Consider the following 27,178-nt stretch of genomic DNA (forward strand, 5'->3'; position numbering starts at 1 on the left):
TGCAAATAGTATATTTATAATGATTAAACAATTATTCTACAACTTTTGAAAGCATACATTTGACTGTAATATTACTATGTCTTTGTAAAGGAGCTATCTACTTTCGTAATTGATCTATCATTTAGTACATTAAATAAAAAGACATAAGCTTATAAGTGAAGTGCTACATGTAGCTTCAGTGCTGACAGTCGGATTTAAAAATCTAAGTTATCTAGAATGACTGGATTAAGCTACGATTTTAATATAAGCGAAAAATATTAAATTCCAATGATAGTGAAATTCGTAAATTCCAATGATAGTGAAATTCGAGTAGTTTTACTTAGCTAAGACATGTTTAATTCCAAAATATTATGTAATCATAATAATCATCATTTCAAGTGCAATATTTATAATATGAATGCAAATTGACATTGGCTAAATGATTATGTTACATTTTCCTATACAAATGAAAATATAAAAAATAATCTGGATCAGAGATGGAATTGTGTAAAGCAATTGTAATCATTTGACAGTTCTTAACGTACGATAAAATCAGTTAAAGCGTTTGACAGAATTATCGTACGTTATGTTACGTACGTAACTGTCAAATGATAACGATTGCTTTACACAATTCCACCTCAGTTTAAAAAAAACTTATGGGCTGATTTCTCAATCGTCGTATAACTTTTAACTGAAGAATAGTATGAGATATGTCAAAATGTTTATTCTTTAGCAGATATTCAACGATTAAAAAATCAGTCCTAAGTCACCTAAATATCCGAGTAGCTGGCATTTTATGTTCACTAAATTAATATTAGAAAATGAAAAATAAAGAAAAAAAAAACAAAAGAGCCATGATGAGGTTCAGCATAAGCTGCTACAAGTCTTGGGTTATGTTATTATTACTGATCAGTAAACAATATTAATTTGAATAAAAGTGCATAACTACTATGTTTTAATCTGTAAATATCTCTAATTATTATTTTCTTGCTTCCTCTGTAGAACGTCAAGCATCTTCAAATCAGTGTTCATCGATACTTGACTGCTGTCGTCAATCCAATACCGGAACTGCAACTGAGATTTCAAGTCCAATGTCGATAATTCAATGATACTGATGAACCTGGAAATAAAAAGACAGTTGTAATTATTTCGTTTTAATGATTTCAGTATCTTATTTTTTAATCGCAAAAAAGGACTATGAAAAAACAACATAGAGGTGAGAGGGGTGCGTGGTAGTATTATCATATATAATAATTGTTAGTTAAAGTGCCATCTACCTAAAGCCAATAAAATAAAATGCGGCAGGCATTTATTGTGTGACATTTGCGTTTAAAATAAGATTTCAAATTATGCATAGAATTCATTTTATAAGAGTAATATTGAACATGTCTCGGAAATGGATTTGCAATAATATACAATAGGGATGATGACTGGGTAATGAAATCAAAATTATATTTAGTCCGTCAGACAGATAATTAGAAAATATTAGACTCATATTTTTTTCTTCTATAATCGAATAATTACAGTATTAAATTGAGTTGAAATGTCGCGTGACATCATTTTTGAGTAAAAATTCTACTCAAGCGTGACGTATCTATAGCGCCATTTCAACTCGATGTAGCACTGTTATTATTTAATTATACTCGTAAAAGAACATAAAAATTATGAGTCTAATATTTTGTAATTATCTGTCTGACGGACAAATAATTGAAATTTTGTCATCTAGCCTATTACTTATCTCATATTTCTTGGTCGTTTAGCGTAATAATGTTAGGTACACTTACTTGTCGTGTCGTGAACTACTATTTGCGTCTTGCGTTTATGTTTTGCTTTCTTTTCTTTCTTTATTCTTAGCCTTCTTGCTTCGTAGAGTAATATTTTACGCATTGAGACAGTAATTTCTTCTTGGCGATATCACTCCTCCTTCCTTGTGAGATGTGATCAATTCTATTCTATTCATGGCGTTTTACCTGTTGTTTAAATTTTGTTAAAAGTATTTTTTATAAAAAAAATGCCTTTAAACAAAGGTAGTAGGCGCGCGTGAACACCTGCCAGTAAAGAGGTTATATGACCTAACGACAGTTGGTGAAAAGAAAAAAGAACACTGGCTGAGTACTCCAAAGATATGTCCAAGCTTAATGTTTATGGTATCTCAACACTTATTATTGATTATTGCGATTGAGTTGTAAAATTTTTTTACTTACATAATCAGAAAAAGGTCGTGTGGTGCATTGTCAGGCTCCGGTTCAGTTCAGTATGAAGTAGCGAAACGTAGGTAGCTAAGTATTATATTACATTTTAATTTTTCTTATTTCTTCTAGTCTATACCTGAAATAGATGGCATATTAATATTATTAACAGTGAAATGTAATAAGACAATTATAATTGTATAATTTATATAAATATAAATGTGAAGATTGAAGTTGCGTTTACCTTAATTAGTAGTTAGTTCTTTTTATGCTTATGAATTCTTCAAATTTGCATTATTTTGTCAGGGCTGCGTTATTAATGCTTCATCTTGAGGAACTTGACTTGCGAGTAGATGTGGTGAGCACCATCGTAGCAATTTTAACTTTTGCATCACTCAAGTTTCTCTTTTGGCTTCTATACCTGAAATAATTAATATAAAATATGTAGTACAGATTAAAATACTAATACATATTATAAATGCGAAAATTTGGATGTCTGTTACTTTTTCACGCAAAAACTACTGAACGGATTTTGACGAAACTTTACAGTATTATTGTTTATAACCCAGAATAACACATAGGCTATAATTTATGACGATCTGTGACAAACAAAATTTCACGCCGGTGAAGCCGTGGGCAAAAGCTAGTCTTTTTATAAATTAAATAATAATTTTATTAATATTTTTAATACTTACTCTTAGTATCTTTTGAGTGTACGAGTGACAGTCATCTTGATGTCTAATTGAGTATCTTATCCAGATAAGATATAAACAGTGATATTACTAATAAATCGTTTGTCATCTGTAATATAAAACATATTAAAATTAGATTTATATTTGGCTATGCATTGTTAGAGTTTACATCGATGTATAATTCATCAAAGCATTGCACGGCTCATCTGTGTTTTGTGTGAATGAGATGTTTCCACATTTATAAACAAGTTAGCTGCCACACACTGCCAGCCTGGTTAGTCCATCTGCAAGCTCTATAACATGACATACAATGTTAGTAAAAGACAGCCATAAATATTAGTTAAAGCCAGAGCCTCGTCAGTAAGACAGCAGGGAGCACCGCAGCGGAGCGTCTCACTCTCGCGGTGAGCCACGCCGCTGCCGCCAACAGCCGGCTGTTGGCGCGAGCAGGTGAGGTTGGCACATGGGATAGTACCATAACATTAATTTGATCTTATAATTAATTAAAGGCAAGCCAATGGTTAGTAAGATTAGTTTTGTTATGCACTCTCCCTTCTACTCCCCATCTACCTACATGAAATGTATAACATTAAAAACTGATTTTAATCATTCGCGTCCCACCCATTATAACTAAACGTCAAGCAGTGAGTACATAATGTAACTCATTCATAAATATCGCGTCAAGACATACCTAGACACATAGAAAGACACGGGTCTTTCTATTTTAAATAAAAACCATTTCATGTAGTTAGATCGCCCTACTGGGCGAATTCGATCTTCTAGCTACAATTAGTTAGCAAATAAATAATATGAATATGAATGAATTCTAAGCCAAAGCAGCGCAAGCATTTTAAAGCAGCAAGCAATTGCAAAGCAGCTACTGAAATGAATCCAAAATTTGATAGATTTGCCCGGGTAAGCCGATATTGTATATGATGAGTGTTTACGTGTGCAGTAATGTAAGAGAAGATGGGAAAGCAAAGTGAAATGGAATATGAAAAATATCACCCCATTACTGTAAGAGTGGTATATCGGAATATAACGTAATCACTTTGGAATCACCATGACATTAGCGCCTGATTCGGAACAGGAGCCTCCTCAGCCAACCAAACGAAGGAAGAGAGAATGATACCGCTGACTGAACGAACTGATTGACAGGGGAAGACTGTTAGGACGACACCCCCAGCCTGCAGGGGACGTCACTGATCCACGTGGGTGACACAGGCAGACGCCTCAGAGAGGGTGACGCCAACGAAGCGAAGAGTGTGAAGGCGACAGCCAACACAGCACGAGCATAAAGTTGAAGAGGTCGAGCGGAGGGAAGATGCAGGGTTAACGAATCAGGGCAGAGAAAATAACCGGTCGATAATGTCCCGGGTGTCAATCAAACACCTCAGCGTCGACGGAATATCAGGGTGTCCAGGTACAAGTACGAGTATGTCAATATAACAAACAACACGTGGTTCAGAAAGCAATGAGCAATGGATGTGTTCAAATGTAGTTAGTTAATGCCGTCATAAGCGAAACTGAACGAAATTGTTCTCACCAGCATAATAAGGATCGTCGTATAATTGTCATTTTGTAAAATTAATAATGTAACTGTAGCCTTTTTTCGCATTTCTTAAATAAACATTGCAAATACATCATAGGTCTCACTAAAAAACAGGTACTTTTAAAGGTATATAAAGTGTTATAAACGGTTACAAAAACAAAGTCAAAATTTATTTATTTGTAATTTTAAATAGTACTTAAATATTAATTAACAAGAATAAACATTCTAAAAAATAGCAAGTTACACTTAAAACATAACGTTACTTATTTATTTCAAGAATACTCAAATTTTAACAACTTTTAGTTATTGTTAATTTTATGAAAATGATCAAGTAGCAATTCCTGGCAAAGAAAGAAAATGTCACGTCCATTATGAAAACCCTCTCAACAATAAAATTACCTCATGCATGATAGCAACAACAAACTTGTAAATAAAAGGAGTAACTTTAATATTAAGAAAGTGAAAGAATAATGGTAATAAAATAACAATACCATAAGAAAATTCTAAACTGAAAATATAGTAAACATTCGGTACAAAAGAAGTGAAAACCCAAATAAAAACAAACGGTGTAGTCGATATCCAATGCTCACTTGTCTTCAGCAAGACAAGCGATAGGATGTTTTAACACCTACGACCTACAGTGCTCGAGATCCGTCGCACATCTATCTCATCAACGAGAGAAGAAGGAGGAAAATATTGAACAGAGTAGTTGAAACTGATAAATTATTAATTTTAACTTCAAAGACATGAGGTAATTAGGATAATATTTAGCGAGGGAACAGACAGCAGTTCTCAAAATGAGACCCATTTTTATCACAATTTCATTGTTAGGTTAAAATGGACGAACATAAAATATGTACCTACGTAGGACATTAAAAACAGTGCACCCAAAACAAAATTCTTATTGTTTAAATAAATGAAATTATTAAAAAGTACTATTCTGTAATATGTGAATAAGCTAACAAACATAACAAACTGAATTACAATAAAAACATTATAGGTAGGTGGTAGTCAATATTCATTATTAATTTATAGTTAATATGTACACATTAAGAGAAAAAAGTTTTTGGTTTTATATTAAGTTATTGCAAATTTTAATATTATTAACAAAGACAGGTACTAATTAATAAAAAATATTATTTGTTGTGTAGCAACATTTATGACTTAAATGTGATTAAAAATATGAATTCCTTTTATAAGCCTGACCAGGAACATAAAAACCCTCGCCATGTTGCGGAAAACTAATGGTACTAATTTCTTTTAATGGCAACAGTAACTGAAAACTTCATTGACATGTCACCTTGCATGTCAGTCTATTGCTGTCAAAGTGTAAACAAACTTTATTTTAAATGTGCGCAATTGATTTTGTAAATGAAATTGCTAAAATCTTTTTATAGTCGTGAAAGAAAAGTGGTTCACAATGTGTTAAAGTATTTGTCGAAGAGAAATACCAAAGGTTCGGACAATATTTTCATTGAATAATGTTTCCAACAAAGGTTGTCAAATTGACTGACATGTTTATCGTATAGTACAGTCCACTATGAAAATTAGCTGTGGTTTGTTTCAACTACCTATTTTAAAGTTTTTTGTCACTTTCTAAGTGTTGAATTTTATGGAATTGGGAAAGAAGTACCGAGTTTGAAGCGTTCATGAGCAGACATTGCAGTTGAATATTCAAGTTCTGAATTTGATTATTGATGAATAATAAAATAAATCCTACTATAATAGTTCGATTGATGGTTTCATTTAATTTATTTAAACCAGGTTACCTATAATAATATTTTTTCGTTAATTTATGAAAATATCAAATTAGCCCGTAATCCTGATACATAAAGTTAGCCTATTAATTTAACACAGGTACGACTGTACTCAGTGTTGCACTATCAAATGCAATTGACGCGCCTCTATGCCAGGGTTTTTATGTTCTTGGTCAGGCTATAACTATTCGTATAGTGTCGATTCGAATTAAAAAAGTATGTCCTAAATGTATAACAAGAAAAGCAACGTTATGTTTTAAATGTTTTTAGTTATAAAAAAAAACAATTTCTTGTAAAATTGTTAAAAAATCTTTATATCATTTGGTTTTGGACTATTATGTATTCGTTAAATATTGATTAAAACCCAGTATTCATAAAAAAACTGAATACTCCATGCAACAAAATACGTTAAGAAGTGTTTAGGATTTTAATTATTAACAGTTTAATGTCAGAGTTAGTTCTAGCTTTAACTACAACACGGATATTTAACCGGATATGTCCTGCGAAAATTGATTTTCTCGCCAAAAATCTTGTTTAAATCTTCTGCAGCCATAACGTGCAGTAACTAATAATATGACGTGATTGGATTACTAATGTTTGGCCAAAAACGTTTCCCAAATTATCACATCGCAAACAACTTATTTCATTCTTTTTATCGAAATATTCATTAACAAGAGGTGATTCTGGCGCTCGGCGGCCGCTACCGCGGCACGCTGCGCTCGCCTTCGCGCGTTAATGGTCACTGTTCTAACCTAACCTAATCCACTATTTTCTGCAATACCTACTTTTTGCAAACATACAATTTTATTATTAAAATTATTGTTTAAGAAAACTATGATCATGTGCCTTATGCTTTGATTTGTGGGTAAGTATATGAAGTGTTAATTTGATCAATCAAATTATTTGGATATTTGGCAAAAAACATTTGCTATACAAAAATTTGCCATAAAAAAACTTGAACAAGTAAAATTTTGCCAAATGATAATATGACCAAATGAATTATCGCATCCCACCGCTCCTGCCAAAAGGCCACGGCATCCTCTCTAATGGTGCGCTTCAATTCCCGGCGCTCCCTGGGGGCCAGTTGGATTCCCTCCTCCGCAAGTCGTCCTGCACGAGAGACTTACAGGTAACGCTGCCGTGCTGCACGACCTGTAAGCCTTCGTGAGTAAAATGAGCGCCGGTCGCTGAGTATTCCCTCCAACCACCTTTCTCATTACAAAAATCGATTCCCTCCAACCACCTTTCTCATTACAAAAATCGACGAGCATCGGTACCATACGGCCGCAGCGTATGTCATCGTGGCCACATAAATGCCTGCGTACAGCACACTTAGGGCGGGGTATCTCACGCCCCATGACGTCTTGCCAAAACCATTGGCAGCTTGTAAATCAATCAATTTCGCATGCGGCACATAGGACCTAGCCTCGTCGAGGGTCACACCAAGCGATTGCGATCGTCACATCGTCTGCGTACGCTATTACGTGTACCCACTCAGGACACGGCAGCATCAGGAGGTCGTTGAGCAGGAGGTTCCAAAGTGTCGGGCCCAACATTGATCCCTAAGGACATCCCATGGTACTGCGCTTCCACGACGTTTGAGCCCATACATAGAGGCCCACACGCCGGTCTGTAAAGTAACTAACCAATGATCTGAAGATATTAGGTGGAGCTCCGGTCTGTTTGGCCTTCAACAAAATCATCGGCCACCACGCGTTGTCAAAAGCACCGGAGATGTCCAGGAAGATCAGCTGCACGTATGACGCAGTACTGTTCTCGGTGATCGAGTTAATGAACTTGAGCGCCGTGACCGTAGACCGGCCACGGGTGAAACCGTGCTGAGCGTCAGATATATGTCGGTGCAAGCAGGGAGCGCAGGAGATGATGACGCGCTCCAGGATCTTACCCAGGATTGGCAAAAGAGTAATAGGCCTATAGGCCTTCGGGTCAGAGAGAGGCTTACCGTTTCCCTTCGGGAGGACCAATAGTCTACCTACCTTCCAGATGTCTGTAAAAGAACCTTCAGCAAAGGTGGTGCGATAATAACTTAAAAAAAAAAAAACCGACTTCAAATGCGTGAACACAAAAAAAAACTAACTAACTAACTAACTGAAACCACCCTTTTGATAATACCTATTCAACAAAAAAATAATTGTTCAAATTGATTTATAATCGGCGGAGATATTGCGTATAAAAAAGTTCATCCCCAATTTTCCACCCTTAGGAGTTGTTTTTTCTATTATTAAATTTAAATGGGACCACCCTTGAGGTATTACCTATACGCCGAAAAAAGATTTGTTAAAATCGGTTCATAATTGACGGAGTTATCGCGTAACAAACATAGAAAAAAAACATACGGGTCGAATTGAGAACCTCCTCCTTTTTTGAAGTCGGTTGAAAAGTAACAGTTGCTAAAAGTTTATTTGGGAAATGAAACATTGGCGATAAGTTGTTTGCGAAGCGAAATTTGGCGAAAAGTAATTTGGCCAAACGGAAGGATACCGACGCGATTACTATTAAATCGTAACAAATAAGTTTATGAAATGTTTATTTCTAAATGTAATAATATCAATATAACTTTAAAAAAAAAAACCGACTTCAAATGCGTGAACACAAATAATACCTATTCAACAAAAAAATAATCGTTCAAATTGGTTCATAATCGGCGGAGATATTGCGTATAAAAAAGTTCATCCCCAATTTTCCACCCTTGGAGGTGAAATATTTTCTTTAAATTTGCATGAAACCACCCTTTTGATAATAATAAGTTAACAAATAAGTTTATGAAATGTTTATTTCTAAATGTAATAATATCAATATAACTTTAAAAAAAAAAACCGACTTCAAATGCGTGAACACAAATAATACCTATTCAACAAAAAAATAATCGTTCAAATTGGTTCATAATCGGCGGAGATATTGCGTATAAAAAAGTTCATCCCCAATTTTCCACCCTTGGAGGTGAAATATTTTCTTTAAATTTGCATGAAACCACCCTTTTGATAATACCTATTCAACAAAAAAATTATCGTTCAAATTGGTTTAAAATCGGCGGAGATATTGCGTATAAAAAAGTTCATCCCCAATTTTCCACCCTTGGGGGTAATTTTTTTTTATATTAAATTTAAATGGGACCACCCTTGAGGTATTACCTATACGCCGAAAAAAGATTTGTTCAAATCGGTTCATAATTGGCGAAGTTATCGCGTAACAAACATAGAAAAAAAAACATACGAGTCGAATTGAGAACCTCCTCCTTTTTTTGAAGTCGGTTGAAAAAAAAGGTGGCATAGGGGCCCGAGCGCCAGCCTCGCCGCACCTTAACCTATTTATTACACTGCATTAACTTAAATTATACTGGTAAATTACTAATATTAGTTAACCATGCCACCACCCCAGAGACATTTTAGTGAGAATGACAAATCCAAGATATCTTTTTTCATATTCTAATGATAGTAATAATTCAGACTGAAAAAACTTAAACACAATAAGATTGAAGAGGATCCCTTCCAATCGTGTAATGTTTCATTGCCAATAATGTGACTGTTTTGACACTAAAGTAACCAAAAATATTTTTGACTATCTATGCTATGGGAACTGTGGCAAAGTAATACTATAACATCACCCCATTCAAAATTAAAAGCGTAAAAATCTGGACAACTTGGTTTGACCAGTCCCCGAAGGCAGCGCCTGTTCACAGACATGACGGATGAGCCAGCCATCGCTTCACTCGATCATATTTTAGAGAATGTAACGACCCGCCTCACCACGCCACCACCCCAGAGACATTTTAGTGAGAATGACAAATCCAAGATATCTTTTTTCATATTCTAATGATAGTAATAATTCAGACTGAAAAAACTCAAACACAATAAGATTGAAGAGGATCCCTTTCAATCGTGTAATGTGTTATTACCAATAATGTGACTGTTTTGACACTAAAGTAACCAAAAATATTTTTGACTATCTATGGGAACTGTGGCAAAGTAATGCTATAACATCACCCCATCCAAAATTAAAAGCGTAAAAATCTGGACAACTTGGTTTGACCAGTCCCCGAAGGCAGCGCCTGTTCACAGACATGACGGATGAGCCAGCCATCGCTTCACTCGATCATATTTTAGAGAATGTAACGACCCGCCTCACCACGCCACCACCCCAGAGACATTTTAGTGAGAATGACAAATCCAAGATATCTTTTTTCATATTCTAATGATAGTAATAATTCAGACTGAAACAACTTAAACACAATAAGATTGAAGAGGATCCTTTCCAATCGTGTAATGTTTTATTACCAATAATGTGACTGTTTTGACACTAAAGTAACCAAAAATATTTTTGACTATCTATGCTATGGGAACTGTGGCAAAGTAATACTATAACATCACCCCATTCAAAATTAAAAGCGTAAAAATCTGGACAACTTGGTTTGACCAGTCCCCGAAGGCAGCGCCTGTTCACAGACATGACGGATGAGCCAGCCATCGCTTCACTCGATCATATTTTAGAGAATGTAACGACCCGCCTCACCACGCCACCACCCCAGAGACATTTTAGTGAGAATGACAAATACAAGATATCTTTTTTCATATTCTAATGATAGTAATAATTCAGACTGAAAAAATTCAAACACAATAAGATTGAAGAGGATCCCTTTCAATCGTGTAATGTGTTATTACCAATAATGTGACTGTTTTGACACTAAAGTAACCAAAAATATTTTTGACTATCTATGCTATGGGAACTGTGGCAAAGTAATACTATAACATCACCCCATTCAAAATTAAAAGCGTAAAAATCTGGACAACTTGGTTTGACCAGTCCCCGAAGGCAGCGCCTGTTCACAGACATGACGGATGAGCCAGCCATCGCTTCACTCGATCATATTTTAGAGAATGTAACGACCCGCCTCACCACGCCACTACCCCAGAGACATTTTAGTGAGAATGACAAATCCAAGATATCTTTTTTCATATTCTAATGATAGTAATAATTCAGACTGAAAAAACTCAAACACAATAAGATTGAAGAGGATCCCTTTCAATCGTGTAATGTGTTATTACCAATAATGTGACTGTTTTGACACTAAAGTAACCAAAAATATTTTTGACTATCTATGGGAACTGTGGCAAAGTAATGCTATAACATCACCCCATCCAAAATTAAAAGCGTAAAAATCTGGACAACTTGGTTTGACCAGTCCCCGAAGGCAGCGCCTGTTCACAGACATGACGGATGAGCCAGCCATCGCTTCACTCGATCATATTTTAGAGAATGTAACGACCCGCCTCACCACGCCACCACCCCAGAGACATTTTAGTGAGAATGACAAATCCAAGATATCTTTTTTCATATTCTAATGATAGTAATAATTCAGACTGAAAAAACTTAAACACAATAAGATTGAAGAGGATCCCTTCCAATCGTGTAATGTTTTATTACCAATACTGTGACCGTTTTGACACTAAAGTAACCAAAAATATTTTTGACTATCTATGCTATGGGAACAGTGGCAAAGTAATACTATAACATCACCCCATTCAAAATTAAAAGCGTAAAAATCTGGACAACTTGGTTTGACCAGTCCCCGAAGGCAGCGCCTGTTCACAGACATGACGGATGAGCCAGCCATCGCTTCACTCGATCATATTTTAGAGAATGTAACGACCCGCCTCACCACGCCACCACCCCAGAGACATTTTAGTGAGAATGACAAATCCAAGATATCTTTTTTCATATTCTAATGATAGTAATAATTCAGACTGAAAAAACTCAAACACAATAAGATTGAAGAGGATCCCTTTCAATCGTGTAATGTGTTATTACCAATAATGTGACTGTTTTGACACTAAAGTAACCAAAAATATTTTTGACTATCTATGGGAACTGTGGCAAAGTAATGCTATAACATCACCCCATCCAAAATTAAAAGCGTAAAAATCTGGACAACTTGGTTTGACCAGTCCCCGAAGGCAGCGCCTGTTCACAGACATGACGGATGAGCCAGCCATCGCTTCACTCGATCATATTTTAGAGAATGTAACGACCCGCCTCACCACGCCACCACCCCAGAGACATTTTAGTGAGAATGACAAATCCAAGATATCTTTTTTCATATTCTAATGATAGTAATAATTCAGACTGAAAAAACTCAAACACAATAAGATTGAAGAGGATCCCTTTCAATCGTGTAATGTGTTATTACCAATAATGTGACTGTTTTGACACTAAAGTAACCAAAAATATTTTTGACTATCTATGCTATGGGAACTGTGGCAAAGTAATACTATAACATCACCCCATTCAAAATTAAAAGCGTAAAAATCTGGACAACTTGGTTTGACCAGTCCCCGAAGGCAGCGCCTGTTCACAGACATGACGGATGAGCCAGCCATCGCTTCACTCGATCATATTTTAGAGAATGTAACGACCCGCCTCACCACGCCACCACCCCAGAGACATTTTAGTGAGAATGACAAATCCAAGATATCTTTTTTCATATTCTAATGATAGTAATAATTCAGACTGAAACAACTTAAACACAATAAGATTGAAGAGGATCCTTTCCAATCGTGTAATGTTTTATTACCAATAATGTGACTGTTTTGACACTAAAGTAACCAAAAATATTTTTGACTATCTATGCTATGGGAACTGTGGCAAAGTAATGCTATAACATCACCCCATTCAAAATTAAAAGCGTAAAAATCTGGACAACTTGGTTTGACCAGTCCCCGAAGGCAGCGCCTGTTCACAGACATGACGGATGAGCCAGCCATCGCTTCACTCGATCATATTTTAGAGAATGTAACGACCCGCCTCACCACGCCACCACCCCAGAGACATTTTAGTGAGAATGACAAATCCAAGATATCTTTTTTCATATTCTAATGATAGTAATAATTCAGACTGAAACAACTTAAACACAATAAGATTGAAGAGGATCCTTTCCAATCGTGTAATGTTTTATTACCAATAATGTGACTGTTTTGACACTAAAGTAACCAAAAATATTTTTGACTATCTATGCTATGGGAACTGTGGCAAAGTAATACTATAACATCACCCCATTCAAAATTAAAAGCGTAAAAATCTGGACAACTTGGTTTGACCAGTCCCCGAAGGCAGCGCCTGTTCACAGACATGACGGATGAGCCAGCCATCGCTTCACTCGATCATATTTTAGAGAATGTAACGACCCGCCTCACCACGCCACCACCCCAGAGACATTTTAGTGAGAATGACAAATACAAGATATCTTTTTTCATATTCTAATGATAGTAATAATTCAGACTGAAAAAATTCAAACACAATAAGATTGAAGAGGATCCCTTTCAATCGTGTAATGTGTTATTACCAATAATGTGACTGTTTTGACACTAAAGTAACCAAAAATATTTTTGACTATCTATGCTATGGGAACTGTGGCAAAGTAATACTATAACATCACCCCATTCAAAATTAAAAGCGTAAAAATCTGGACAACTTGGTTTGACCAGTCCCCGAAGGCAGCGCCTGTTCACAGACATGACGGATGAGCCAGCCATCGCTTCACTCGATCATATTTTAGAGAATGTAACGACCCGCCTCACCACGCCACCACCCCAGAGACATTTTAGTGAGAATGACAAATCCAAGATATCTTTTTTCATATTCTAATGATAGTAATAATTCAGACTGAAAAAACTCAAACACAATAAGATTGAAGAGGATCCCTTTCAATCGTGTAATGTGTTATTACCAATAATGTGACTGTTTTGACACTAAAGTAACCAAAAATATTTTTGACTATCTATGCTATGGGAACTGTGGCAAAGTAATACTATAACATCACCCCATTCAAAATTAAAAGCGTAAAAATCTGGACAACTTGGTTTGACCAGTCCCCGAAGGCAGCGCCTGTTCACAGACATGACGGATGAGCCAGCCATCGCTTCACTCGATCATATTTTAGAGAATGTAACGACCCGCCTCACCACGCCACCACCCCAGAGACATTTTAGTGAGAATGACAAATCCAAGATATCTTTTTTCATATTCTAATGATAGTAATAATTCAGACTGAAACAACTTAAACACAATAAGATTGAAGAGGATCCTTTCCAATCGTGTAATGTTTTATTACCAATAATGTGACTGTTTTGACACTAAAGTAACCAAAAATATTTTTGACTATCTATGCTATGGGAACTGTGGCAAAGTAATGCTATAACATCACCCCATTCAAAATTAAAAGCGTAAAAATCTGGACAACTTGGTTTGACCAGTCCCCGAAGGCAGCGCCTGTTCACAGACATGACGGATGAGCCAGCCATCGCTTCACTCGATCATATTTTAGAGAATGTAACGACCCGCCTCACCACGCCACCACCCCAGAGACATTTTAGTGAGAATGACAAATCCAAGATATCTTTTTTCATATTCTAATGATAGTAATAATTCAGACTGAAACAACTTAAACACAATAAGATTGAAGAGGATCCTTTCCAATCGTGTAATGTTTTATTACCAATAATGTGACTGTTTTGACACTAAAGTAACCAAAAATATTTTTGACTATCTATGCTATGGGAACTGTGGCAAAGTAATACTATAACATCACCCCATTCAAAATTAAAAGCGTAAAAATCTGGACAACTTGGTTTGACCAGTCCCCGAAGGCAGCGCCTGTTCACAGACATGACGGATGAGCCAGCCATCGCTTCACTCGATCATATTTTAGAGAATGTAACGACCCGCCTCACCACGCCACCACCCCAGAGACATTTTAGTGAGAATGACAAATACAAGATATCTTTTTTCATATTCTAATGATAGTAATAATTCAGACTGAAAAAATTCAAACACAATAAGATTGAAGAGGATCCCTTTCAATCGTGTAATGTGTTATTACCAATAATGTGACTGTTTTGACACTAAAGTAACCAAAAATATTTTTGACTATCTATGCTATGGGAACTGTGGCAAAGTAATACTATAACATCACCCCATTCAAAATTAAAAGCGTAAAAATCTGGACAACTTGGTTTGACCAGTCCCCGAAGGCAGCGCCTGTTCACAGACATGACGGATGAGCCAGCCATCGCTTCACTCGATCATATTTTAGAGAATGTAACGACCCGCCTCACCACGCCACTACCCCAGAGACATTTTAGTGAGAATGACAAATCCAAGATATCTTTTTTCATATTCTAATGATAGTAATAATTCAGACTGAAAAAACTCAAACACAATAAGATTGAAGAGGATCCCTTTCAATCGTGTAATGTGTTATTACCAATAATGTGACTGTTTTGACACTAAAGTAACCAAAAATATTTTTGACTATCTATGGGAACTGTGGCAAAGTAATGCTATAACATCACCCCATCCAAAATTAAAAGCGTAAAAATCTGGACAACTTGGTTTGACCAGTCCCCGAAGGCAGCGCCTGTTCACAGACATGACGGATGAGCCAGCCATCGCTTCACTCGATCATATTTTAGAGAATGTAACGACCCGCCTCACCACGCCACCACCCCAGAGACATTTTAGTGAGAATGACAAATCCAAGATATCTTTTTTCATATTCTAATGATAGTAATAATTCAGACTGAAAAAACTCAAACACAATAAGATTGAAGAGGATCCCTTTCAATCGTGTAATGTGTTATTACCAATAATGTGACTGTTTTGACACTAAAGTAACCAAAAATATTTTTGACTATCTATGGGAACTGTGGCAAAGTAATGCTATAACATCACCCCATCCAAAATTAAAAGCGTAAAAATCTGGACAACTTGGTTTGACCAGTCCCCGAAGGCAGCGCCTGTTCACAGACATGACGGATGAGCCAGCCATCGCTTCACTCGATCATATTTTAGAGAATGTAACGACCCGCCTCACCACGCCACCACCCCAGAGACATTTTAGTGAGAATGACAAATCCAAGATATCTTTTTTCATATTCTAATGATAGTAATAATTCAGACTGAAAAAACTCAAACACAATAAGATTGAAGAGGATCCCTTTCAATCGTGTAATGTGTTATTACCAATAATGTGACTGTTTTGACACTAAAGTAACCAAAAATATTTTTGACTATCTATGCTATGGGAACTGTGGCAAAGTAATACTATAACATCACCCCATTCAAAATTAAAAGCGTAAAAATCTGGACAACTTGGTTTGACCAGTCCCCGAAGGCAGCGCCTGTTCACAGACATGACGGATGAGCCAGCCATCGCTTCACTCGATCATATTTTAGAGAATGTAACGACCCGCCTCACCACGCCACCACCCCAGAGACATTTTAGTGAGAATGACAAATCCAAGATATCTTTTTTCATATTCTAATGATAGTAATAATTCAGACTGAAAAAACTTAAACACAATAAGATTGAAGAGGATCCCTTCCAATCGTGTAATGTTTTATTACCAGTAATGTGACTGTTTTGACACTAAAGTAACCAAAAATATTTTTGACTATCTATGGGAACTGTGGCAAAGTAATGCTATAACATCACCCCATTCAAAATTAAAAGCGTAAAAATCTGGACAACTTGGTTTGACCAGTCCCCGAAGGCAGCGCCTGTTTACAGACATGACGGATGAGCCAGCCATCGCTTCACTCGATCATATTTTAGAGACATTTTAGTGAGAATGACAAATTCAAGATCTTTCTTTTTAATTTAATAAAAATAACAATTCAGACTGAAGATAATCTTGACAATGGAGGGGATCACTTTATTGTCATTATGTTTTATTACTAATTTATGCAACATAGTATTAAAAATAGGTCAAGTTGCGGCGGGAGTGGCCCCATTGACTATCCCTAAAGCCAACTGTATTTTTTTACATACAATATAAAAAAAATCGGAAAACCGCGGTTTAGATAGCAAGAAACAAACGGACATATTCATTACGTCACGGTCATTGCATGGGTTCAAATATTATATGTGCTCCCTCGAAAACCTACTCTCCACATAACCGTTTAAAGCACTTTACATATCTATAAAAGTACCTATGTTCTTCAGTGTAACCTACGACGCAGCGTGCATTGCTTATTCAAGTAATGCGAAAAAAAAGGCTACCCCTGTACATTATTTCAGCTTCAACCAAACCAACGCGTGCAGATTGCCATCGCCGGCGCGATCATAGGCCAATGACTGGTCGTGCGACCTGTCATTCGCCTATGATCGCGTCGGCGATGGTGATTTGCACGCGTTGGTTTGGTTGAAGCTTACTTTTACAAAATGACAATTATACGATATCCATTATATGCTGGTAAGAACAATTCCGTTCAGTTACGCTTAAAACGGCATATAACTAACAAAAAATCAACACACCCATTGCTCGTTGCCTCCGGAACCATGCATATGTTTGTTATATTGGCATACTCGTACTTGTACCTAGACTTCCTGACATTCCGTCGACGCTGAGGCATTCAATTGGCACAAGTGGGACATTATCAAGCGGTTATTAACCTTACCTTGATTCGTCACCCCTGCATCTTCTCTCCGGTCTCTTCCCCCTCAACTTCACGCCCGCAGCTATGCGGCTGTCGAACTCCACACTCTTCGCTTCGATGTCGTTACCTTCCCCAAGACGTCCGCCGGTGTTTCCCACAGCATCAGCAACATCAGCCCACAGGCTGGCGTGTCCCCCCAACAGTCGTCCACGTCTATCCTTCAGTTCGCCCTTCAGCGATATCATAACATCTCTTCTTCAATTTGGTTGACCGAGAAAGCTCCTATTCTAAAATCAAACACCAATGTAAATGGATTTATACTCCAAGTGACGACGCTATACCGATCCACCCCTACAGTGTAGAGATGATATTTAACATAGCCCATTCCCCCGATACTTCACTATCTCCACTCACACCACCACACACGCATAACTCATATACACAAAACCAACATGCCCAAACAAAAACCACCAAATTTTGAATTCATGCGAAATGAGTATAAAAAAGCAAAAATAAATAAATAATGCACGTGTATAGGCGTGTCAGCTTGATTTTAATTGATTTTAAAATATATTTACACAAAAGAATTGTCAATTGATTGATGAGGTGAATTATATTTACACTTTCCGAGAAACTGCGTAAAAATAAAAAAAATATATAAAAAAAGTAATCTAAAGAAGCTGCGGGTACACTACATTATTAAGCAAAAGTTTATTGTCGACTAATTTATCGCGCGAAACTAAAATTTTGATATCCGATTTTTCTTGGACCCGACCTAACGCTACGTACAATTGGCCATGACTGAACACGTCCGACCGCAAGTCTACGCCTACCCGATTTATAGTCTGCCCCTGACTCTTATGAACAGTCATGGCATAACACAGAGCTAAGGGGAATTGCCGTCGCGTCATTTCGATGGGGCTGTCCGGTTCGATTGGAGCTTTAAACAAGATACGCGGAATCAAAAATTCGTTTGTTTCGCCTGGCTTGCGAACGGTTATAATGCGCGGCGTAGTTTTCACGACGATAACTTTTGTGCCATTGACCAGTCGGTCTGAAAAACTAAGATTGCGGATTATCATGCACACGCATCCTACTTTTAGTGTTAGATCATGTTCTGGAACACCCTTTGGCTGCAGTTTATTTAACGCGTCCGCGCCTAAAAATATATCGTCCGCGTTATCGGAAAGGACTTTATCGATTGAATAAAAGTGTAACGGTTCCGACTCTACTCTATCTAATACTATGGAATTAATTTCCCTAACGTTTTGATTGTGTGTGGTGAGTATTGCTCGACCAGCACACGTGTCCGGTTCAATAATGACAACATGTGAAAAAACAAAATCTATTAAATCGTTCAAATCTGTAACATAAGAAAGGTGGGAAGTTAAATCTACTAAATTTAAAATTGAACGATTTACCTTTACAGTTTGAACCGGCAATTGATTCGATCCCAGTTTTAATAAAAAGTCAGAATACTCTGGGTCGTCTCTGTTACGTTGGGAAGTGCTCAAGTTGAAAATTTTAATTTGTTCCCAAATCGGTGAGGACTTGACTGAACAATTGATTACGTCAGAGTTACTTTTAGCTTTTACTACGACAGGAGGTATCTGACGGAAATCTCCTGCGAAAATTACGATTTTCCCACCAAAAAGCCTGTTACACTTCATCAAATCGCGGAGAGACCTATCAAGCAGGTGAATTAAATATTTGTGAGCCATAGGGGCTTCGTCGTAAATAATAACGTCAGCTTGTCGAACAAGCTCAGCGCGCTGCGAACCATTGGTAATGCTCCAGTAACCAAGATCATCTACGGGGTTGAGGGGGAATTTAAACATGCTATGTGCCGTAATGCCGCCTACGTAATTTTGCGCCGCGATACCTGAACTCGCCGTACACAAGACAATTCCTGAATTTCCGCGTGCGTGTGCAGTAATTACATTTAAAAGCAAAGTTTTACCTGTTCCGGCAGGCCCGTCAATGAAAATGGCAGTATTGTTAGAGTTTCGGAACTCGCTGTCACTCAGGAGAGTGTGAATATAACTAAACACGAGGTTTTGGTCGGGGGATAATTTTGGTAGCCAGCTACTCACGAACGTGTTTAATTCGTCGCGATTATATTCGACGCGCTCGCGGCCTACTTCGGTCGAATCGTCTATAACGCCCGGTAACCCTTGCTCGACAAGGGATGTCCCATGTTTACGCAATAACCGGTCGATTTGGACGAGACAAAGTTTGTACGCTTTTTCTGCGTCATCGGATAAACGCTGCAAAAAATCCTGACCAATTAAATGTTTGTACTTATCCCACAAAGAAACGACCCTAACCCCGTTCACAGCTAAGAGTACGAAAAAGCTACGCAGCCGTGGTCCAGTCAAAAATGTAGATGCTTCCTGCATAGCAATCTCATACTCCGCTTCATCGTCCGCGATCCCGAGAGCTTTCGCAGCTTCCTGGAAAGTTTTGCACAATGGACCACCAAGTTTATATAAATCGTCGTAACTACGACACGGCTGAGACGCTAAAAGTAGACGCAAGTAAAATAATTCACCTCTGTTTGGCGCGACCCAGAATAAACGCGATACTAATTCGCCCCTTTGCCGTCTTGTCAAAAATTTATTATTGCTCAATTCAAAGATTTCTACATTTTTTGTGGTGGGACGTCGTGAATGTACAATAAACCGCTCGTAAAAATCTAAATACGTTATGTTATCAAACTGTTCACCGAGAGGCCTTTTAAAATAAGTTATTAAGTCCGAATGAGCGCGGCGCGCGGCATCTGCTTCGGTTCCCGGCTTGAAAAAGATGGATTGTTGGCCCTCAAGGTGTACGGCGAGCTGCTTTACGTTCGGTTCGCGAGCTGTTACGTCAAACTCTAAAATGCGCCACGTCGCTTCGCAAGAACCAAGGTAACGTTTGGTGACATACTGCTCGATTTCGTTATTTTTATCAGAATCAGGAACGACTGTAACGCGCGATTCGTCAGGACCTTTGGTCATGTATTTGAATAGATATTTGACGATCGCGCGTGCGGAATATGCTAATAAATTTATGTGACAGTCATACTTGAGGAGAAGAGCGGCATTGTACGGAACGACCCACAAATCACTAACCGTTATGTCTCTATTTCTAAATTTAATGGTGGCTTGGTTTTTACTATCACGGCGTAAATGAACAAAACCTTTGTCATCGCAGTAAGTTACAGCCGTTTCAGATTTAGGGAAATACTTTGTGCATTTCATTTTTTCAGTATCCCAACATGGCAAATCTGTTCTATGTGGAGGTCCACATGGGCCGTGTATCATGTGATCAAGCACAGCCTTGCGTAATCTACCACCTGCCTCAGAAGGAGGAGGGATATCTGCCCTTACAAATTGATCGATTTCAAAATTTTGTATGGGACCACCCCCTTCGATTCTAAAACAAATGTGGGCATGGGGCAGTCCTCGTTTTTGAAACTCTATGACATGCATAATATACATACATCTACCAAACCAAGCACCAGTTCTAAGATCTTTTAAAAGTTGTGCGAGTTTCAAGTTAAAAACTCTCGCACAAATTAAAGGATTAGGCCTTTGTCCTTGTGGAGTAGATTGTTGGATCTCGGGCCACTTTGGATTGCATGTCATCGTTAAAAAGTATGATGGAGTGCCCAGTCTATTGACCAGTGCAATCGCATCCATATATTTAGTTTTCATATACCGTGGACCTCCAGTAAATGTATTGGGCAGATAGACACGTCCCGGCACAACACCACCCTCTCCCCGTATGGTTTCATCTGCTGCTATCTGGTTACTAATTTCTACCGAGTTTTCTACTTCCTGAAGGGGAGCAGATCTAAGAGCAGCATCTGAGGAATGATTCTGCATATTAAAAATGTACCTAAGTCGTTCCTCTGAAATTCTACAGAACATATCTACTATCCATTCCTCAGAAAGTCTGCTCAACTCTGAAAACCGCGGCTCAGATAGCAACAAACAACGGACGTATTTATTTTGTGTTAGTTTTACGCCGTTGTTGTCGAGTCTATTCGGTAACCAACCGGGATTACCGTGTGGATACAGCAAAGGATATTGGAAAGTTTCATACAGCGGATGTAAAATGTCTACAGTGTGCGGTTTTCGAGCACCTATGCGCCATATGACTATAGCTTTAGGAATATAGCGTTCGCGTTCTGTGCTCAGAATTGCGGCTATTTCCGAACCGATTGGCATGTCTCCCAAAATATTACCATGGGAGCGTCGCGACGTGGGTTCAAATATCAAATGTGCCTCCTCGGAAGGCTCCTGACTTAAACGTTTAAAACAATCTATGTACGGACTAACATTATGCATAAAATTGGTAATGCAGCGAACTACCTCCATGTCTAAATTTTGGCTTACAGCTGTCCTTTCCCTTTCGTCGTAAATGTACATACCGATAGGATTATATGTGTCAGTGTAAGCTAAATCAAAAACACGATGGTAAGTTCGGCCCTGAATTTTTAAGAAAGACACACCGGAATTTGGTTGATGAAAACCATGAGAAACGCCTAATGCGCTAAACGAAAACAAATTATTGAAAGCTCGCGGTCTTAGAAGGAAAGCTGGGTGGGAATAGAACTCTTCGGTTAACGGCGGTAAATTTTGAACATTATATGCTCCAGAACCACAACACCACTTGACTCTACCTTTTTCCTCTATAAAAATTCGCGCCTGACATTGAGGACATCTATGGCTGTCATTCAAAGACAGTTTTTTGAAACAATGAGTTTGAAGTGAATCTAAATCGTCGTTTTGTTTTTGCCCGATCAAAATATTGGAATTACGCAACGCGGGTTCTAAATTTCTGTTTACTACATTATATTGTTGTGACGCTTCTTTATTAACTTCCGGGTTTTGTTGCGAATACCGTTTAACCGAGTCCCTATGAACGGATGGATTATTTTGAGTGTATCGTTTTACCGCGTCCCTGTTAACGGAGGGATTGTTTTGAGAATAAAGTTTAGCCGCGTCCCTATGAACGGAGGGATTTTTGTCAGTGTATCGTTTAACCGCATCCCTATGAACGGAGGGATTTTTTTGTGCATAACGTTTAACCGCGTCCCTATTGATAGTTGGGTTCTGGGTAGCATAACGTTTTACAGCCTCTCGGTGTCTAAGGGTTTTGGTTGACGTTACGTTACTAACCCGACCGCTATTTAAATCGACCCGATCAATTACAACGACTGGCTTTAATTTCAATTTGACATCAGAATGTGTAGTACTGACGGACAAAGCAGCATCATGGGCAATTTTTAACGCAGTTAAATTTACTCTTTCAAGAACCACAACTGGTTTTAATTTTTCATTAATTAATTTAGATTTTTTCGGTGCGGAAGAATCTACTTTACATTTAGATGATCTCTTTTTTTTGGGTCGACCTCGTTTGGTTGATTGCACCGGTGCAATGTCTATTGATTCTAACTCAACTTTTTCAAGGACTACGACAGGTTTCAACGTTGTTAATTTCGCGTCGCGTGGCTCGAGTGGGACGACGGGATCTAAGTTTAGCGCAAAATTTACTACAGTTAATTTATGTATAGAATATTGCGCCGAGGTATACGCATGTCCTATGAACAGTAATTTTGCGAGATCTTCTAAATTTTGGCAACAAAACAAACGCGCCTTATTTTGAGTTTCGTCCCGATGATTAAATTTATTATTGATGCCAACCGCATGGCTATTAAATAAATAAAATTTGTTGCCAAATTTCCAAAACGAAACCGTATAATTGTTCCCGGTGAACAAGTAACTATCCCGAGTATCGTTACGTTCGCGAGTGAATACACGGTCGCGCAAAATATGAACTAACTGCAATGTTGCAACATCAACATCGCGCAGTGAAGCTGGAAAAAGCCCGTTTTCAATCCAGTTGGGTTCCATTGCATTAATTTTGACCGCGAAGTTCCCTACTCGATAATCATTTGGCAATTCGTCTGGTAATAAGAAAACGTGGTCCCGAGGTTTGCACTGCAAGTAAAGTAAATCACCGTACTGAAGAATAGTATTGATATCCGCAACATCAAACACGGCCCGATTTTTAATAACTGACAAAGCGGATGCACATGCTGACATGGCTACACACTGTGCATTATTACCTTTATACCGTGCATCGCCTTGATGGGACAATCCTTTACCAGAAATTAATAATTAATAATAGTCTGATTGACAATGAAGTCGCGCTTATTATGCATATGCACGAATACATAATTTAAAAGAAAGTAATTTGCTTCGAAATACAAAATGCAGGTGGTTTCTTTATTTTCAGATTATATGCTGATACCTTATCAAGACAAAAATAACGAAAACTCTAAAAAGATTCAAGTCAATCTTCTCTTAAAATTATTGTCATAATATATTATAGATGTGTAAAGAATGCAACTTCAGTATCTAAATTGAATGATAAAAAGTGTTATAGATTTATATGACACGGAAGATAATTAAAAGATTGGTCACATAATTAATGCTAATTTTCAACTCAGTTATGTAATATTATAAAAATACTTTCATTATCTTCTAACACTCTCCGCTAAAATATCTAAAGTATTTTGACAAGGCCTTAGAACATCACCTTAAAGCAATATCAATCATGCTAATTTTGAGGTACACACAGAATACAAAATGACAAACTATAGTGCCAACAAATTTTCTGAAAATAAATCGTCAATAAATTCATATTCAGTTATAAATGGTCATGCAATGAACAAGTAATAAATTTTACAATGCCTACCTGATTAATTACTTTTATTGTTTTGGTACTTGAAATTAAGTTTGTTTTTTACTAATAAATAAAAGAAATTAAATTAAATTTAAAAGTAGATATACCTACCTATAGAGACCTACCTAAACCGAAAATCCAAACTCATACAATTAATAGCAGCTAGTGCTAATAGTAATAAGAAGTTTAATGTAAACAAAAGTTTGAAATTTTATTATAATTGAACAACAACATTACCTACTTAAGTAGGTAGGTAATGTATCCAAATTACTAAAGAAAACAGTAAATTGTATTAAAAACCAATGCCTCCCAGTTAAGGTATGTAATGATGGAAATCAATGATTATACAAATTAGTACTAACCTATTTTACTGTAACTGTACCATTTTGCAGTAAGTTCATATTACAACAAGTAATTTTATTAGGCTAATCCTACCTAAAAAATGCATTGCATTGATACAATATTTCCTAAAATACAACTAATGCAAATTCAAATAACAGGCTTACCTAACCCCATTGAGACAATAAGTAGGTAACTACCTACCTAATTTCTGCTTATCAAACATACCTAAATTAATTTAGTAATAATATGAATCAATAGAAATTTAGAATTTATGTTTCTGTAAAAATGAAAAATATTATAGGACCTTACATTAATAATCTAAGTAGGTATAGGACCAATTTCAAACATGATGAATATTGATAACTTCAATCAATAATTGGTGCACATATATTTGAATTTAATTAATTTATGACAAGAGATAAAAATTAAACCACTACTCAAGTAGGTAAATTATAATTAGTATAATTATTAATCTTGATTTATAAAAGGCTAGATATTATGGTCAGATCCAGACTTATACAAGTTCAAAAAAAAGTACTTATACCTAGTAAGATGAATGTCAAATCAGAATTCAACACACTAAATTAAAAATATTGATAAATAAATACAAATATAACAAGCGCAGGATATATTTAAAAGTAGTATTAAATGCAAATAATCCTATTGCAAATCTGAAGGTTTTCAAATAATATTTAAACTGCATTGATATTACCTACCAATATTTGAGAAGGATTCAATCAAGTTCTTATTATTGATTTGATTTCAGAGCAAATCAATTATTTTAACTACACTGAAACATTAATTAAATTAGTTGTGATTCAATAAATGCTTTGTTTATAATAAGAACTAAAATTATGCGCTACTTGTGTATTTTAAATACCTAATGTAACACCAATTTCAACAGTAAATAATCCTACATGTAAAATTATTTTACATAACTATTCATATGAAAACCATCTCAGAGTAAGAAGATCTAAATAACTTTTATTGATAGATAATGTGAATTTATGTTCATCAACAATGAAATGATAACTTGCCTGTTAGGACATTATTAATACAAGTACCTTGTGTAGAATTGACATGTTTCAAAATATAAAGATTTATTACGTGTTATTAACTATTTACTGTTAGGCATGGACCTTTTTTTATAGATCCATGATTGTAGGTAGGTGTAGGTAATTTAAATAACTTGGCAAATAGAATAAGGGGCTACGCCCTTGTCAACCATATTTAGAAAATGTGTGAAGTTATTGACTTGAAAAAGCTAGATCTTATGCAGTTATGAACTACCTACAACACCATTGCCATGTCAATTATAAAAGAAGAAAAATGGCGGTCCATAACTATTCATCAAAGCCAAACATAGTATATTTTTAATGAACCAAAGGACCTAAACACAGAAAATAATGGAAAGAAGAACAAATAAGACTATAAAAGACTTACCCGTGGCGATGCAGACGGCCGTGGTGGAATCGTAGTTGAAGCGGGGCATCGTGAAACTGCAATTATACACATTTAATGAACTAAAGAACCACAAATTATGGCACTGAAGAACCTAAAATACACTTAAAACTTCGATCATTACACTTTAAAAAGTTTTAAACCATAAAAAGTTGTTTGTTTAACATTATTTCATTTGTTTTACAATGGCGTCCCCTTCAACAAAAATGATGCCTACACTAACGGAACGATGAAAAGAAACAATTAAGTTGATATATCATCAAAATTGATTTGTACAATAGTATTTTATTATTTGACAAACCTATGGATAATAATTTTAATAATATTTACACATAACTTACCGCGATGAAACAAGATGCAAAACAGTTGCGACCGAGAGGGAGGCGGAAGTGAATGAGCGCGAAATGTCTCACTCAACTTTTTTTGGCCACAAAACTTATGACCATAGACAACTTTTGTTTGGTGGTGTTTAACCTATTGGTCACCAACCTATATCGCCTGGAACAGTAAAAAAATATATTTCTGTTTTGAAAATAAAGATTTAGGGTTTTAGGCAATCGCAAAAATACGCATAAAATAACTAAAGCATTTCTATAAGTATTTTTATCAAAGAAATATTGCACGGAAATGTTAAACGTTTTGTATTTTAAAAAAGACCATGGCGCTCTAAAGGATATAGAACGCAACTCAGATTTTATTTAATCTGATTTGATTATGATGATTAATTATGATAGAAAAAGAATTATTAATAACAATCGGTTATTATGAATAATTTGGTAAATGTGATTAAAGAAATCATTCACGTATGTATAAAATTAAATAAACTGCTTAGGGTTGGCCCAAGGTCCACCCCCGCCGCATCTAAACCTATTTATTAAAATTTAAACAGTTCGTTTAAATTTTAAACATTCCAATCTCATTATACTAATTTATATTAATATACAGGGTGTTGATTTCAATACCCGCCATATTTAGGGAGTAGATTAAGTAGCTTATTCTGATCACGAATCAGCAAAA

The 27,178-nt window shown here is 36.5% G+C and overlaps 1 long non-coding RNA gene across 5 annotated transcripts; it reads right to left on the reverse strand.

Annotated features, from left to right (window-relative positions):
* Positions 1-26,584, reverse strand: LOC135086337 (uncharacterized). 5 transcript variants are annotated; one of them, XR_010260418.1, is made up of 8 exons: positions 26,503-26,584; positions 26,144-26,199; positions 17,642-17,907; positions 2,864-2,969; positions 2,413-2,589; positions 2,184-2,307; positions 1,764-1,949; positions 1-1,099 (listed from the first exon to the last, which is right to left on the reverse strand). It is a non-coding gene; the product is annotated as an uncharacterized LOC135086337 (long non-coding RNA). The 5 variants fall into 5 exon arrangements; XR_010260416.1 differs by lacking the exon at positions 17,642-17,907 and having other exon boundaries at positions 5-1,099; XR_010260417.1 differs by lacking the exons at positions 17,642-17,907; positions 26,503-26,584 and adding an exon at positions 26,286-26,303 and having other exon boundaries at positions 5-1,099.
* Between the last annotated feature and the right edge of the window lie 594 nt (positions 26,585-27,178).

The sequence above is a fragment of the Ostrinia nubilalis genome, chromosome W, assembly GCF_963855985.1.
Source record: "Ostrinia nubilalis chromosome W, ilOstNubi1.1, whole genome shotgun sequence".
Classification (NCBI taxonomy): domain Eukaryota; kingdom Metazoa; phylum Arthropoda; class Insecta; order Lepidoptera; family Crambidae; genus Ostrinia; species Ostrinia nubilalis.